The following is a 16,155-nucleotide window of genomic DNA, read 5'->3' as shown; positions in this document are numbered from 1 at the left end:
AATTTTAATAATTAAATTTTAAAAAATAATTAATGAGAATAAAAGTAATTCTTTTTAGTTGTTGTTGGAATAACTTGATTCTCCAACCCTAATGATATATTTTTTATTCCTTACTTCTAGAAGTGAGATACCCAGTGAATTCATTTCTTATACAAAATGCCACACTGGCAATTTTTCCATCAATTACTCTGCTGTACATAACAAAATATGAGTGTGTAATTCACACTCCCAGAATTAATAGAGCAAAACATCCTTAGTCATAGTCAATTTAAAAATATTGCATATACTAGTGGTAGGATAGGACTGTGACATTTTCATAGCTAGGACATGACATCATATGGTATTCTTATTGTTCTTAAACACTTATAAAGTAATATTAACCTAATTGAATTATAGATAAATTCTTACAACCATGTGGTTCAGCATGACTTATTCGATCCGATTTGAATAAAAACTATATATGTCGTTGGATTTTAAATTATTTCCCAGTTTAATAATTTGTTCTAAATTTAGGATTTAAAAAATTTATCCCCAATTTAAATATTTTCATTAAAAAAATGCTAACTAAATGGGCCTTCACTAATTAACAATTAATTATAAATGTAAATGAAATTAGTACTTTAAGAATAATTATTTTAATCAAATTAATCTAAGCATACACGCATGAAAACTATTGTTTTCTTGTCCAGAATGCGAGAAGGAATAAATCAGTTTAATATTATCAAGTTGCTATCAAGTATCAACCATTGAAAAGTACAGTGAGCGGAGAGGTTTGACCTGAAGTTAGAGTTACACAAATATCCTCTATAAAATACCTTATAGGCGGAATTCTCTGATGCAGACTACATTGTTAATACTATAGTTGTTATTGTCTATCACCTACGTGTAATAACTTAAGGCACACAACTGGTATCACTAATAATGTGGGCTATGATTAGGGTATTTATAATTTCTTATTACATGTCACAACTCACAACTTTGTTTTGGATACATATAAACTTACGTCACACTATATATTATATACGATATTAACTTTTTATTTGCTTTATCGAATAATGGAAAAAAATTATAATAGGAAATAAAATGTAATATATATATATATATATATATATATATATATTACGAAGAACTAAAGTTTAAGTCATATGGGTACTTAGTTCAATTATTTAGTGGACCTTAACTCAAAACACGGCTTAAGTTATAAGTGTTGATTGAAAAAGTCAATATATCAATATAGGATTCTTAAGATGCACTTGAAAATTGGGAATCATAGTTAGACTCTAAGTAAGGTCATTTTGTTATATTTTGATAAATGAGAGTAAAAAATATTTATTATTTTAATTGAAAGTGAATTTATTAATCTAAATGAGAAAATGATAAAATTAATTTGAATGAATTATTAAAAATAACTACTAATTTAAATTAGGCAAGATTAAGCAACTTACTCTTTTAAATATGTAAAAATATAATTAATGTAAAATCTGTCAATCATATGTTGTATTCCAACACAAGTTAGCATTACCAAAATGATGCATCATCAATACACACTATCAACTATAGATCCTAATCAGACGATTGAAATGTAAAGATCCCCAATCAGCTGGAATAATCTTTAAACTAAATTTAATGCCATGCGCTTCACCAATCATCGAACATCAAGATCTTGTTATGAGATTTTCTAATAAAATATTTGATGCTCAAATTCTATGGTCTAGATTACACATCAAGCCTAGGTCTTGGCCTATATAAACCCAATGTTGAAGAATTTCCAAGCATCGCAATCCCCTCTCAAGTTCTTAGCAAATTGCATATATGTATTTGAGTAGTTCTTTTTTAGTTTAAACGATCTAGGATTTTGGGTATGAATAAACCCAAGTTGGAGCTCTCTACACTCCAAGTCTGAAGGAAGTGACGGTAGACCCTTGCTGCTAATTCATGGTTACCTTTGGATTCAGATAAGGAAGCATGTGAAAGTCATGGGTCTGCATGAATTTGAAGACGGGGCTACCTTGATCTTTTAGTATTGGAGTGAAGGGAGCTCCGAATTAGGCCTTCTTAACTTAATACTGATCAATCACTATATATTATATACACGATTATTTTTGAAAAATGGTTTGCAATCACAATTTTGACTGTAACATCAATATTTTTACTTTCGTATTATGATTGTGATACGGATCATCATGAAACAGCACACGCTGATGATTCTTCGGGTATTGATCATTGTTGTATACTCCTTCATGGTGATCATTAGGACAATATTTCATATATAGAAGCTAGCTTTCTTTCAATCATTATATATTTGTATAACAAAAGCCAAAAATGAAGCAACACCTCCCACAATAAGCATGACACAAATTATAATTGGAAGAAAGCTTTTGTTATGTATTTGAAGTATTGTCCCAACGATCACCATGAAAACAATTGTCAATAATGTTTAAATTAAATTTCATGCAATTGTTAAATTAAATTAAATTAAACAATTGTCCCAACGATCTTTGTTTGAGTTTTTCTAATAAATTATTTGATTCTCAAATTTAATGGTCCAGATTACACTTCAAGCCTTGGTCTTGGCCTATATTAACCCAATGTTGAAGAATTTTCAAGCATCACAATCCCCTCTCAAGTTATTTTTTTTTATTTATTTATCATCAAATAGGAAAAGAGTTGACAATAGAATCACAGGTATAAGCAATACCCGAATACAAAGCAGCTACTGGAGGATCCCAACCATCCTAACCCCTTAGCCGTGATAGTTAACATTATTAATGTTAAAGCAACATAAATAAGGGTTGACCACTACTAGATGAATAAGAGTAGGATTAGATCAACCCTATCAAGTTCTTAGAAATTACATATATATAATTGTGTAGTTCTTTTTTAGCTTATCTTCTAGTTCTTATCTCTCTCCTTTTTATGGGCCTATATCCACTTGGTATGAAATGATTATTTTTTAATATACATATATATGTTGTTGATTGCATATATGTGACAGGTTGCATGAAGGATGGGAAATCATAGAGGCTTGAACAAATGCTTCCAGTTGTTTTTGAAGTGAATCTGTGTGATCGTGTCAGCAACATGTCTCAACCTAGCTAAATCAAAAGTGAATGGGAAGCACGAGCAATCAACTTAAAAGAGAAATGAAACAACAGAGGGACAAAAATCTGCAGAAGTTCTTTGAATTGTTAATATGATGATATTCAAAAGTATTTGGCGGAAGAGATTTGAATCTTTCTTGTCTTTCCAGTCAAACTTTTAAGAGAATCGAATATTCCTGCATCTTACATTTTTGTTTTTGTTTTGCCGATTGATAAAGTTAAGGGAAAAGATATTGATATATAGAGCTTATTTTATTGCTCAAAAACCAATTAAAAAGAATTCTTCCTATATGTTTTTTGAGATATTCGTTTGCACTTGTTAATTAGCACCAAAAAAGTTAGCCTATGATGATTGCCTAGCAGACATGGTAATGGCTAAGTTAGCTGACACCGAGTTGGTAGAGGACAGAAATGTAAAAGTCACGTGAATAATCGTATTATCTGAAAGTTGGATGGCCTGAGAAATGTGGCTAGGAGCATTCAGATCGAGCAAGCTAAGTGAGTGATTGTAAACCTATTAGGCATCATCTCCTAAACTTTAGGGATATTAAATTTGACATTACAGCTGATTGTTGGTGTTTTTATCCTTATAAATAGGATTTATCAAAATGTAAAACAAGTCCAAACCTTCAATCAAACAAAATTATCTTTTCTTGTTCAATCTTTTACGATTTCCTTAATTAATTAGCTGTTTTTGGCTTTCTTTTATCACAATTCATTTTAGGAGTAGTCTACCATAAAAACTTTTATTTATCAACGGTTAGAATACTCTTTGAAGTGGATTAAAAATTCAATCAAGGAACATAATTTTTTCCCTGATTCAATCATTACAAGGAAGTTAATTAGTGTTAGCCAACAAAATGACTAATTCTATTTTACACCAACAACAGTAAAAATTATATTTTCATTTGGTAGTTTCGATTAATGTTTTAAAAAATAGACCAATCATTAATTGAATTCACAAAGAGATTGTCTCGCAATTTTATTACTTTATTTATAATTAAATCATACTATAATAATAATAATAATAATAATGAAGTATGTTTTTAATGCAATATGTTAAAAAAATTAGTTAATATAAATTTAAAAATATAATTTAAGTAAAATTTTAAATTGATATAAATCAAGCATATGCTTCCTGCTTCCTACAAGATAAAAAATTATGATCAAAATACTATAAATATATCTCATATACAAGTCTTTATAAACCTTATGAGGAAGCTAACTAGATCTAAAAGAGTTATTTTCTATTTTTATCATTCATTTTTATCAAATATAATAATTTTAATGATTAATTAATTTCAATAATGCTGAGCAAAAAAAACTAATTTTAATAATTATATTTCAAGAAATTGATCGATGAACATGAAAAATAACTCTTTTTTAGTTGTTGGAATAACTTGGTACCTCCCCAACCTTAATTATATATTTTTTATTCCTTACTTCTAAAAGTGAGATATTCGTTGAATTCTTTTCTTATACAAAATGCCACACTAGCAATTTTTCCATTAATTTTATTCTGGTACATAACAAAATATGAGTGTGTATGTCACACCCTCAGAATAGATAGAGCAAAACATCCTTAGTCATACTCAATTTAAGTTGAATAGACTGGTACGATAGGATTGTGACATTTTAATATAGGACATGAGATCATATGTTATTCTTATTGCTCTTAAACACTTATATAGTTAAGATAAACCTAATTGAATTATAAATAAATTCTTGCAACCATGGTTCAGCAGGACTTATTTGATATATGTCATTGCATTTTAAATTATTTCCCAGTTTAATAATTTATTCTGAATTTAGGATTTAAAAAATTTATCCCCAATTTAAATATTTTCATTAAAAAAATACTAACTAAATGGGCCCTCACTAATTAATAATTAATTATAAACGTAAATGAAATTAGTTTAAGAATTATTATTGTAATCAAATTAATCTAAGCATACATGCACGAAAACTATTGTTTTCTTGTGGCCAGAATGCGAGAAGGAATAAATCAGTTTAATATTATCAAGTTGCTATCAAGTATCAACCTTTGAAAAGTACAGTGAGCGGAGAGGTTTGACCTGAAGTTAGAGTTACACAAATATCCTCTATAAAATACCTTATAGGCGGAATTCACTGATGCAGACTACATTGTTAATACTATAGTTGTTATTGTCTATCACCTACGTGTAATAACTCTAAGGCACACAACTGGTATCACTAATAATGTGGGCTATGATTATAATTTCTTATTACATGTCACAACTTTGTTGGATACAAATAAAGTTACGCCACACTATATATTATATACGATATTAAGTTATTAACTTTTTATTTGCTTTGCCGAATAATGGAAAAGAGATTATAATAGGGAAGAAAATGTAATAAAAATTACGAAGAAGTAAAGTTTAATTAACTCAAAACACTGCTTAAGTTGTAAGTGTTGACTAAAGTCAGTACCAAAAAATAGAATTCTTAAGATGGAATCATACTTGACTCTAAGTAAGGTCATTTTGTTATTGCATTAAAATAGGACAATATTACCTTCTAGAGGCCTTGAGCTCCATGTTACGTTAGTGAATTTTGCCCATTTCAAACCCCTATAAGCAATATCATTGTGGTAGTTATAAGCATTTAATACATAACACCACTTTAGTGAAATCATTACTAACGTGTCAAAATGCCTTTTGTACGTAGTCACCCTTTGTCGATGGCATCTTAGTCGTGTTGGAGAGTTATAGCACCATTAGAAGATCTCAAACCTCAGTCCATGTATGTAGGGTTCACTTTAGTCAACATTACCCAAAGACCGACCAAATTCAATATTTCCATCTCATACACATCATTGGTGTCGTATGTGATATACTAGTAAATTCAATTCCTATCTCAGTATGGCCAACACCAAACGCCAAACTACTTGAGGTTGAGGCCATTATGGAAGCTCAATTTGATTATGAATTTCAGTGTTTAGTTTTCTTTAATGCTAAAAAAGGATAAGTTAATATAAAAAAGGTATAAAGTAAATAAAAAGTTTGACAAAACTATTAAAATTCATGAATAGGTACAATATGCAAATGAATTAACGTCAATAATTAAAATCCAAATTAAAATCATATTATAATTTTTCAATCGAATTTATTAAAAATGGAAATTTTAATTTAGCAACCAAAACTATTCTTACTTAATCGGCATCTAAATTTGCGACCGGATTCATTTGATAACATTGGATATGGAATGATTAATTTAGCGACTGAGTGATTCGGTCGCAAAAATATTAATATTAGTGATTGGAGAAATATTTCGGTGGCAAACCAGTTTGCAACTGAGTTCTGATGCAGGCTAATTTGCAACAAAGTAACAACTTATTTAGCGACCGAATTTTATAAATTTGTGACCACTTTTACTATCACTAATGAGTTTTTTTTTGGTGAAGGTTCATTCACCACACAATCTCAATGTTTCTACTCTATATCGGACTTTGACACCTGTTATATGTCTAACTTGCAAAATTGTGTATGAGATTGAAACCATATATATAGTGGTTGATTATAATCGACTTTAAAAATAAATTGTCTAGTTGTAATAACTTTCGAAGTCACTCCAATCACTTGTCAATGGATTAGAGTAACATGTAGAGAAAGATAGAGCATAAATTATCTAAAAATCAAATGTCTCATCAACAACATTGACCATTTTTGCTTAGCTAAATTTGATGTCTTTCTTAGAACTCAACACATAATTAAAATGACTTTATGACTTTAATTTATTTAACATTTCATAACAGAAAAGAATAACTCACATAGAGATTCTCACACAATGACCAAGTTCATCTCATAGCTTAAAGAGACATTGAAAAGTTTTATAGGGGGGTTCTATGTACAAGGACAAGACAACTTTGGTTCTGAATTTTTCTAATGATATCTAACTCCATATTGTGGTAGTGCTAATTAAAAGGACACTTTTTTTGTTTTATCTTTGTGTTAGGAAATACATAGCAGCGTACGTGGAGGAATTCAGAGTCTGAGTTTCATGGTATCTAAGTTAGGAGCAACATTTACAAGAAGTAGAGATTTAATTTACTCCCTTACATTAGCTCCTCAAGCAGTGAATGAGAAAGAGCAAAATGAGGTACATTATATCTAGGCAAGGGGTCGAAGTTAAGACCAATATCAAAATTCGAAGAAAAACAATGGTTTTTATGAGCTCCAAGGAGGGAGTTGATACTAAGTTTAACAATTATGCCCTATTGGTATTGAATCATGCTCAAGTATATGACGAGGCTTATTCAGCCAAATTCTAGTAGGTCCAATGCCAACCACCTTTAAGATTAAGACACATCAGATTAAATATGAAGAAATATTGTGTATTTCGTGATTATTATTAATTATAACGTGAGGATAGTTTAGTTTTAAATTTGTAATACTCTTTAATTAATTTATTAATTTATTAAAACACGAGTAATTTTTGTGCATCATCTATTATTTGAGCATCGACATCATTCATCTCAATTGAATCAAATCACAACATCTAAGTATAAGCAATGAAATAAAATAATGCACCTCATGTTATTACAACGTATAATAAGATCATCAAAGTATTTCAAAATTTTGAGAAAATAGGTGTAAAATCAAGTCTAGTGTGTCATTTTTAGCTCTTCACACATTTCCTTATGTAAAAGCAACCTATAATAAGATAATAGTATTACAAATTATAAATTATTGCTATGGTCTTGCAATGTTAGAATTATTATTTACTAGTAGTAAATATATGTGCATTTTTAGTTCTTCACACATTTACTTATATAGAATATATTTTTCACTCGTATTAAGCTAATTGTTGTCTTAGGAATCTTGTGCTTGGTATTAAAGCATGAGATAGTGGATTCAAATCTCACCTTGAATATCATTTTGCAATTTGCAATTTCATTTTCGAGCACCACATCAGCATGCTAGCTAGTACCACGTTATCTTTAGTCTGTAAACAAGATCGGTCTATGTTTAATGACGTTAAAAATTTGATGATAAATTAAGTGTTAGACTGAATCATTAATTATAAAAGTGAGAACTTGATTTAAACAATTGAAAGTAGAATTGGATTAATTAATTAAATCACTGATTTGATAAAATATAAAAAAAAAAATGATATATTGACGCCACCACCATATGAAGGAGGAGCCTGAACCGCATTTCTAATCAGGTGAAACTTGTCCCACCTTCCACTACCGGAGAAGCTTTAAGAAGTTGGAACAAGTAATTCTAAGCTAATAGAGTTTCGAATTAGTGAGTCGTGACTGTTATTATTGAAAGAAAAAGAGAATTTGCTTTTGACGTAATGTTTTAATGAATGTGACAAGACTACTCGATCTATAGTTTAAAACTGTTTTTTAATACCTAAAATAAAATGGATGAGAGGCAACCATGAACGCACTAATTGTTATAAAAAAAAATCCATGATTTTTTATAGTAATTAAAAAATGTAATTTTTTCTTAACATAAAATTATATTATTTTTAAAAAAATTAAACTAAAAATTAAAAAAATTATAATTTTCTTCAATTTTATTCCAAATTGTTGGTACCAGTGATTCTATTGGTTGGTATATATATACACACACTTAATTTTTAATATAAGAGCGTTAATAAATTATGTGACACACCCCTATTTTTAATATAAGTGTAATAATAAGTTACACCAATGGTATATTTTAAGATAATATATATATATATATATATATATATATATATATATAATTCAAAAATATATTTTTTATCATTTTTGAGCTTATAATTTTTTGTTTACAATTTAAATATTTTATTAAAAATAAAATTACTAGTGTAGTATTAAAGGAAGTAGTAAATATTAAGAAATTTATTGAATTAATAAAGGTAAAAATTGAAAATTACAATAATATTTAAATAATAAGTTCAAATTCTATTTTAAATAGTATTTGAAAGAATATTATAAGTTAGCGAGATAAAATTTGTTTACTAAATATTCATATTTTAGTCAAGCAAATTTATAAATTTGTCAAATAAGTCATAAACCAGTAGAAATAACTTATTAAACATATTCAATATTAAAGATATTTTTCCAAGAAAAATATTTATTTTATGAAATATATAAGTTATTCATAATTATTTTTAAAATAATTTAAATATTTTATATGATGAATTTAATATTTTAATATTATTAAAACATGAGACGCTTTAAACATTTGGAATATATGGCACCGATGTTATATTATGACAAATATCAATTTATTTAGAGAGCCATAGAAAAGGTGGTTTGAGAAACATTATATTAATTGCTGTTTTCTTTTCTGAATTTGGAGGCTACACTCATTTTCTTCTTCCAAGTAAAAAACTTAAATCAGTTATATTAAAAAATAAAAGCATGTTGTTAATTTATATTATTTTGTAATTAATATTGTTTAAAATTAACAGATAAACCAATATTTAATAACTTAATTACTAGCTGAAGTAAGATAAACTTTATACGTATCATAGAATGTTTCTCACTGTCTTCTGTTATTAATCGACACGGTCATAATAAGCATATTATGTGGGTGCTTGTTATAATATATATATTAAATAGTCTCATAAAAAATTATATATATATATATATACTATTATTATTATCAGTATTATGGTGGTTGGAGTGAAATTAAACAAATTTTTTAAACAATATTTAAGTCATGTAAATGAATAAAATATAGTTATGGAAAAAGATCCAACTAGAAGTCTTTCTAGCTAGAAAACATTAATCGAAGACAAAATCCTTAGATACTTAATTCTCACCAGTAAAAGAAAAAAAAAAAATATATATATATATATATATATATATATATATATACACACACACACGACAGGTTCCTTCTTACACCACGAGATGAGAACCAGAATAATACTACAGGATATCCATTATCCTGCTTCCCGGGAAAATTGTCTATAACGTCCCTCTCAAGCTGGGTTAACAAATAAAAATGGCAAAGACAGTGAGGTTGCATTTTAGTATATATATGATCTAAGGTCAAGCGGAATTCAAATATGATGGGAAATGACAAAAATATTTCTAATGAGAAAAATAAAAGAAATGCTGATCTTCTTTCGTTTATATATTTTTACACATACAATACTACTATTTTGTTTATCACTTGTTTTGATCAAGATATTCCTCAATGTTACAGCTGCTTTATCACTTGTGCAAATCAATCATCTTTTTTGCACTCCCACTAATCAATGCATATAATTATAAAACATTAAGAAAGTATATAAAAAATTATGTTCAAAGGGGGACATATATAAATTAAATATGATGTAGGTTTTATAAAATATAAAAGTTTTAAGAATAATCTTAATTGGCAAATGAATTAACTATAATCTGATCCATATTTAATTGCAATTAAAATTAACTTCAATATGTCCATAACGTTCATATAATAATTATAAGCAATTATATTCTAATCAATTACATTATTGAAATAATTATAAGCAATATTCCAGCAGATAATGTAAGGGTGAAGGGAGGCGTTTTGTAGACTGAGAGGTATTTAATTGTAATGATTAAGATTAAAAAGCAGCATCTGTGATTATATTCTAATTGAAATTAATCATTCAAATCCTTCAATAATCTTTAAAATTTGATAGATTTCGATACATTTTTTATGCATTTAAAATTACATTTTGTCCCTAAAAATTTGAGAGGAGGGATTTTTATATTTAGTGTATATTATTTTATTACTTTAAGAGATCATGGTTGATTTAGTAATGAGGGTATAGCTAGTTTGTACATGGTCTTAAATTCAGACATCATCGATAATTGTACACCGTACCAAATTAAAAAAGATAGTTCAAAGAGAGAGAAAGAGCAATTAATTTTCATTTTACAAATGTGATAAATGTAAATCTCTCTCATACAAATAAATAACTAATATCAAAATTAATTAGTAATTATATGATTATTTACAAAATTATATAAATTTATCTTTTAATTTTAATTATACAAATATAATTTAATAATATATTTTTATTATTCTTATTTATCACAATAATCAAAAGTTTAATTTTCTGCTGATTCTAGCTCCCTCTACATCTCTCTCTCTCTACATGACCTAATTAGATGAATTTGATTTTTATTTCCTATCTAGTAAAAGTTGACTCTAATCAGATGACACTAATTCCACTAATAATTTGTTAATAAATCTACAAAATTATATATCAACCAATCAAACGGTAAAGGGCCACGCAATCAATGGCATCCTGGATAATATGGTATCCCCACTAAGCTGTACATGATTATACACAATATTAACCCATATATGAAAAGTTAAAATAACATAAAAGAGATTCTTAATCAGCTAAGACTCTGCAATTAATTAATACTGTATATATTTTTTCACCAATCCTAGGGTATCGAGATCCAACACAGAGATTTTCTAACATATTCAATCCATCAATTTTAATGGCCCAGATATTTCGCCGAACCTATTTCCTATCCTATATAAATCGTGGATTTCTAAGGCACGAATATCGCAATTAACCCTTCCCTCTTCATTCCTCATTACACATCAAAGCAGTGTGTTAGGGTATTGGGTATCAAACCCAAGTTGGAGTTCCCTGCACTCCAAGTCTGAAAGGATATGATGGTAAACCTCTGCTGCTAGTTCATGGATACCTCTGGCCTCGTAACAACATGCGTTCGAAGTCAAGGGTTTGCATGACCTGGGAGATGAGTTTACCTTGACCTTTTGGTATTGGAGTGAAGGGAGCTCCAGAGGGTATTCTCAAGCCCATATTTGTTATAACCATGCTCACACCTCTCTCTGTCTCTCTTTCACTTTACATACTTTAGTTACATTTCTACATTTGTGGTTTTTTTATGATGTATAACTAATGTCCTGTCTTCACGTATATTTGTGTCTGAAAAAGTTGTTGCCGTTGTCGTTGATTTTTATTCTATCAATTAGTAATCTGGAGGAACTCATTTAATGCTGATGCTATTTTAATCTCGATATAACCCAGAGAAGAATTTTTCACTTTTTATTCTTGTTCAATTCTCTCTCTCTCTCTCTTTTTTTTTGTTGATCTTGATTGAAATTAGCTAGGATTTCAGAGTATTGCCGTTGTTTTTTCTCTCAGATTACTTGTTATCAGTATTCACTATCAATATGAACGATTCCCTACTATGCTGGCAAATGTGATTTTGGTACCTTAAGGAAGTAGCTCAAGTGAAAAAAATAAATAAAAAAAAATATTATTTTTGGAAAAAAAAATATTACATAGAAAACATGAGATTTTTTAATTTTTATTTAAATAAAAGTATTTAGTAAGTTATGTCACTTATGTGTTAGTCAAATGACATAGGATTGTTTCAATTAAGTTTGAGTCCTGATAATTACTTGAGCAGGATTTTCTCCTCAAGAATATACATGTAGGTTGTCTTTATTATATATTAAAAAAAAATCCACTTTACAAGCGTACTCCCCCTAGCTAGGGTTTTTTCAAATTCTAAATCTCCCTTCCTCTTGCAGTGTTGCGTTCCTTGTCGGCTTCGCCATGGCCTGGCCGTTCCCGCACACTGCCATCGTGAGGCTCGCTATGCCGTCGTCTTGTCTAGATTTGGTGTCGTATTGGTGAACCAAGTGTTCCGGATAAGCTGGCATCATCGATGTTTAGGACTAGGCCTACTTCTACCAGGTGAAGTTTGGTTTTACCTCTCGCAATCTGCACTCAGGTAGTTTATTATTCACACTCACACACACACACACACAGATATATATATATATATATATATATATATATATATATATATATATATATATATTGAAATAGAGAGAGGGTTGTTTGAGCATGTACTTAAGGGCTTGAAAAGACCCTCTGGAGCTCCCTTCACACGAATGCAAAAAGAGATGGTAAACTCATCTCCCAAATCCCAATTCGTGCAAAATCGTTGACTTCGACCACAAGTTGTTACGAAACCATAAGGTATCCATGAACTAGCAGCAGAGGTTTGCCATCATATCCTTTCAGAATTAGTTTGTAAGGCTCCAACTTTGGATTATACCCAATAGCTTTAATAATATGGTTTGACGTATAAGAGAGAAAAGTTGATTGCAATATATCCAGACATGTGAAACCCCGTTTATATAGACTGGGAAATGTGTTTGACGAAATCTGGATCATCAAGATTGATGAACCAAATACGTAAGAAAATCTCAAAGCAGGATCTCGATGCCCAATGATTGGTTCAACATAGTAGAAATTATATTAATTGCAAATTTGTAGCTAATTATTGAAGAATCATTTAATTTTGTCAAAAAAAATTAAAAATCATTTAATGTTAGTTATACTTGTGTTAACTCTTTACCATTTGATTGGTTGATCTCTTTTTTTTTTACTTGGTTGGTCTCTCTATATTAATAAAATCTATATAATTTTATATTTTTATCAATATTTTTTTTGTCTGCAAGCGTTGAAAACATATACTAATCCTCTTACTACATTAAATACTCTTTCATAAAATTAAAAATTTACTCACATCTCTTTTTATTATTTTTCCCTCTTGAAACAAATAAGATGGTTATTTAGCTTATTCTTAAGTGGATTTTAAAACTACTACTAATAATCTAAATATTAAATGTTAGTTGAAAATTTTGGTTTGAACAGATAATGTTTTAAATACTGCATCTTTGACATTTAATATAATAGTGACAAATAGTTGTATTAATTATTAATATTCCCTCGGTCATATGATAATCAGGTAAAAAAATTTGTCATTTTTATTTTTTAATATAATTAATTATATTTTTCTACTTATTATATCTCTTATAATATTAATGATATAAGTAATGAAAACTAAAAATGAATTAACGATGAATAAGGTTAATTTTATAAAATTATTATTTTTCTTCATCTATTTATTAGGTTTTATTTGTCTATATAAAATAATTTAAAATGATAATTATAATTAAATAGTAAGAATACTATAATTCCACCCGCAATGATGGGTTATTTTTGTTTTTATATTTAAAATTATAGGAAAAGCTGTTATAAAATTCAAAAAAAATATATTTTACTTTATAATAAAATTGCATATCTTAAAAATACTTGCATATATAAAATTTGAAAAGCACAGAGCTTCCACATGTAAATTTGTTTGCTCTAAGATATATATTTTTAGATGAAACATTTAAAAAAGCATTTCAAACTCATCCACTTTTTTATTAGGTTAAATGTGATTTTTGATCTTTTATATTTTGATACATGTTGATGAGTGGATGCAACAAACACAGATCCATCACTCCCAAGGCCTTAGGAATTGAAATGGGTTCTTCAATTTCATCGTGTTAATGATCGGGTCAATATTTTTGTTCAAAGCTCTCGATTTTGCTTTATGGGTCTCCTTGCTCTGCTCCTTTTTATTCCCCCAATTCGTTCAAACCCTAATTTGCTGCCATGAGGAAGAAGCTCGAAAGTTGTTTCCTTGCTCTGAGTTTTTTCAGTTTCTCTTTGTAAAGTTTTGATCTTTCGTAGGTTTATGTTGTTTGGATCCAAGGACAGTTGTGGACAGTGAAAGAAAAAACTGCTTACTAATTAATTTTGCAAGTTTGAGACTTGAAGATGAAGCGTTCTTCCAATAATGCTAGTGTTAATAATTTTTAAAATATAAAAATAGTAGTGATTTTTAATCATTACTATGTTAAATTATTTCAAAAATTAAAAATTAACAAAATATAAATGTTGTATATGAAAAATTGAGAAAAATGACCAAAAGAAAACCATTAGAAAATATCAAATACCAAAATAAGACTTTTAAAATTTTGGTGTTCAATGACTTATTGTAATAAATATCTACATCTATATTTTTATGCATATTTAGAACACGTTTAGAGTGGTTGTAAGTTTTTGAATTTCAAATGTAATTTTGAAAACAAAAGGTGTTTGATAAAAATGAAATTAAAATGATTTTTAAATCATTTTCAAAATACTTTTACACATATTTTCAAAATCAAGAAAAAAAGTTTATTGAATTTGATGTTTAGTTTAAAAAATATATTTATCGTTAGTCTATCACCAATATCACCTTCATAATTGCAACTACCACACCATTGTTATTATCATCATCGTCATTGACATAACCATCATCACACTATTATTAGTGTCACTGTTATCGTCATTATCATTATAACCACAAGCACCTTCGTCATCATTAGAACCACCACCAATATCATCGCAACCATCACCTGCCACCACTTGGTGATCATCACCGCCACTGTCATCATCTTCGTCATCAACATTATCATCACCATTATTATTACTACAACTCAATCACCATCAATGTCATTGTCACTATAATTTTTATCATCATCATCATTCTCACAACTAATATGACCTTTATCATTATGATCATCACCACCACTACCAACATTGTCACCATTGACTATCACCACCACATCGTCACTGTCACCATTATTAATACAGCCACTACTAATATCTCTATCGTCATCATTGTTGCTAATATCACCAACATTATCATTATTGTCATCACCCCATAAAAATATTATTAAACTAATTTTAATATGCGGTATATGAAACTTTCAAAACAAGTTTATTTAAATTAAATTTTTTTAAAACTAAAAACTAATTATTATTTTTAAAAATTTTGAAACTCAAAACTAAAAACTACCCAAACAAACCCTTAACTATTTTGATTTAAAAAATGCTTGACTTGTCTTCAAATTAATTTACAACATGTAGTCTCCTCTCCCTCCTTATGACGAATCATTCATAATCAATATAAACAATCTAAAAATACTTGTTCCCAGTGTTTAATTTAAAACAAATAACGTAACAGCAAAAAAACAAATGAGGATGAATAGAAGAAAAGTTAATTTTTCTTGTTATTCAATAAATCATAGGATAACTTTCTATTCCAAGTTCCAAGTATACTTAAAACATAAAAATATTCCTTTTTATTTGTCATTTTAATGGTATATTTTTCTGTCGTGTTTTTCCTCGCTATCATATTATTGTTATCATCATTACCATTAAATATTAAATAATT

This window comes from Glycine soja, chromosome 16, assembly GCF_004193775.1.
Source record: "Glycine soja cultivar W05 chromosome 16, ASM419377v2, whole genome shotgun sequence".
In the NCBI taxonomy this organism is placed as follows: domain Eukaryota; kingdom Viridiplantae; phylum Streptophyta; class Magnoliopsida; order Fabales; family Fabaceae; genus Glycine; species Glycine soja.
Note: the sequence above shows the minus strand (reverse complement) of the source record.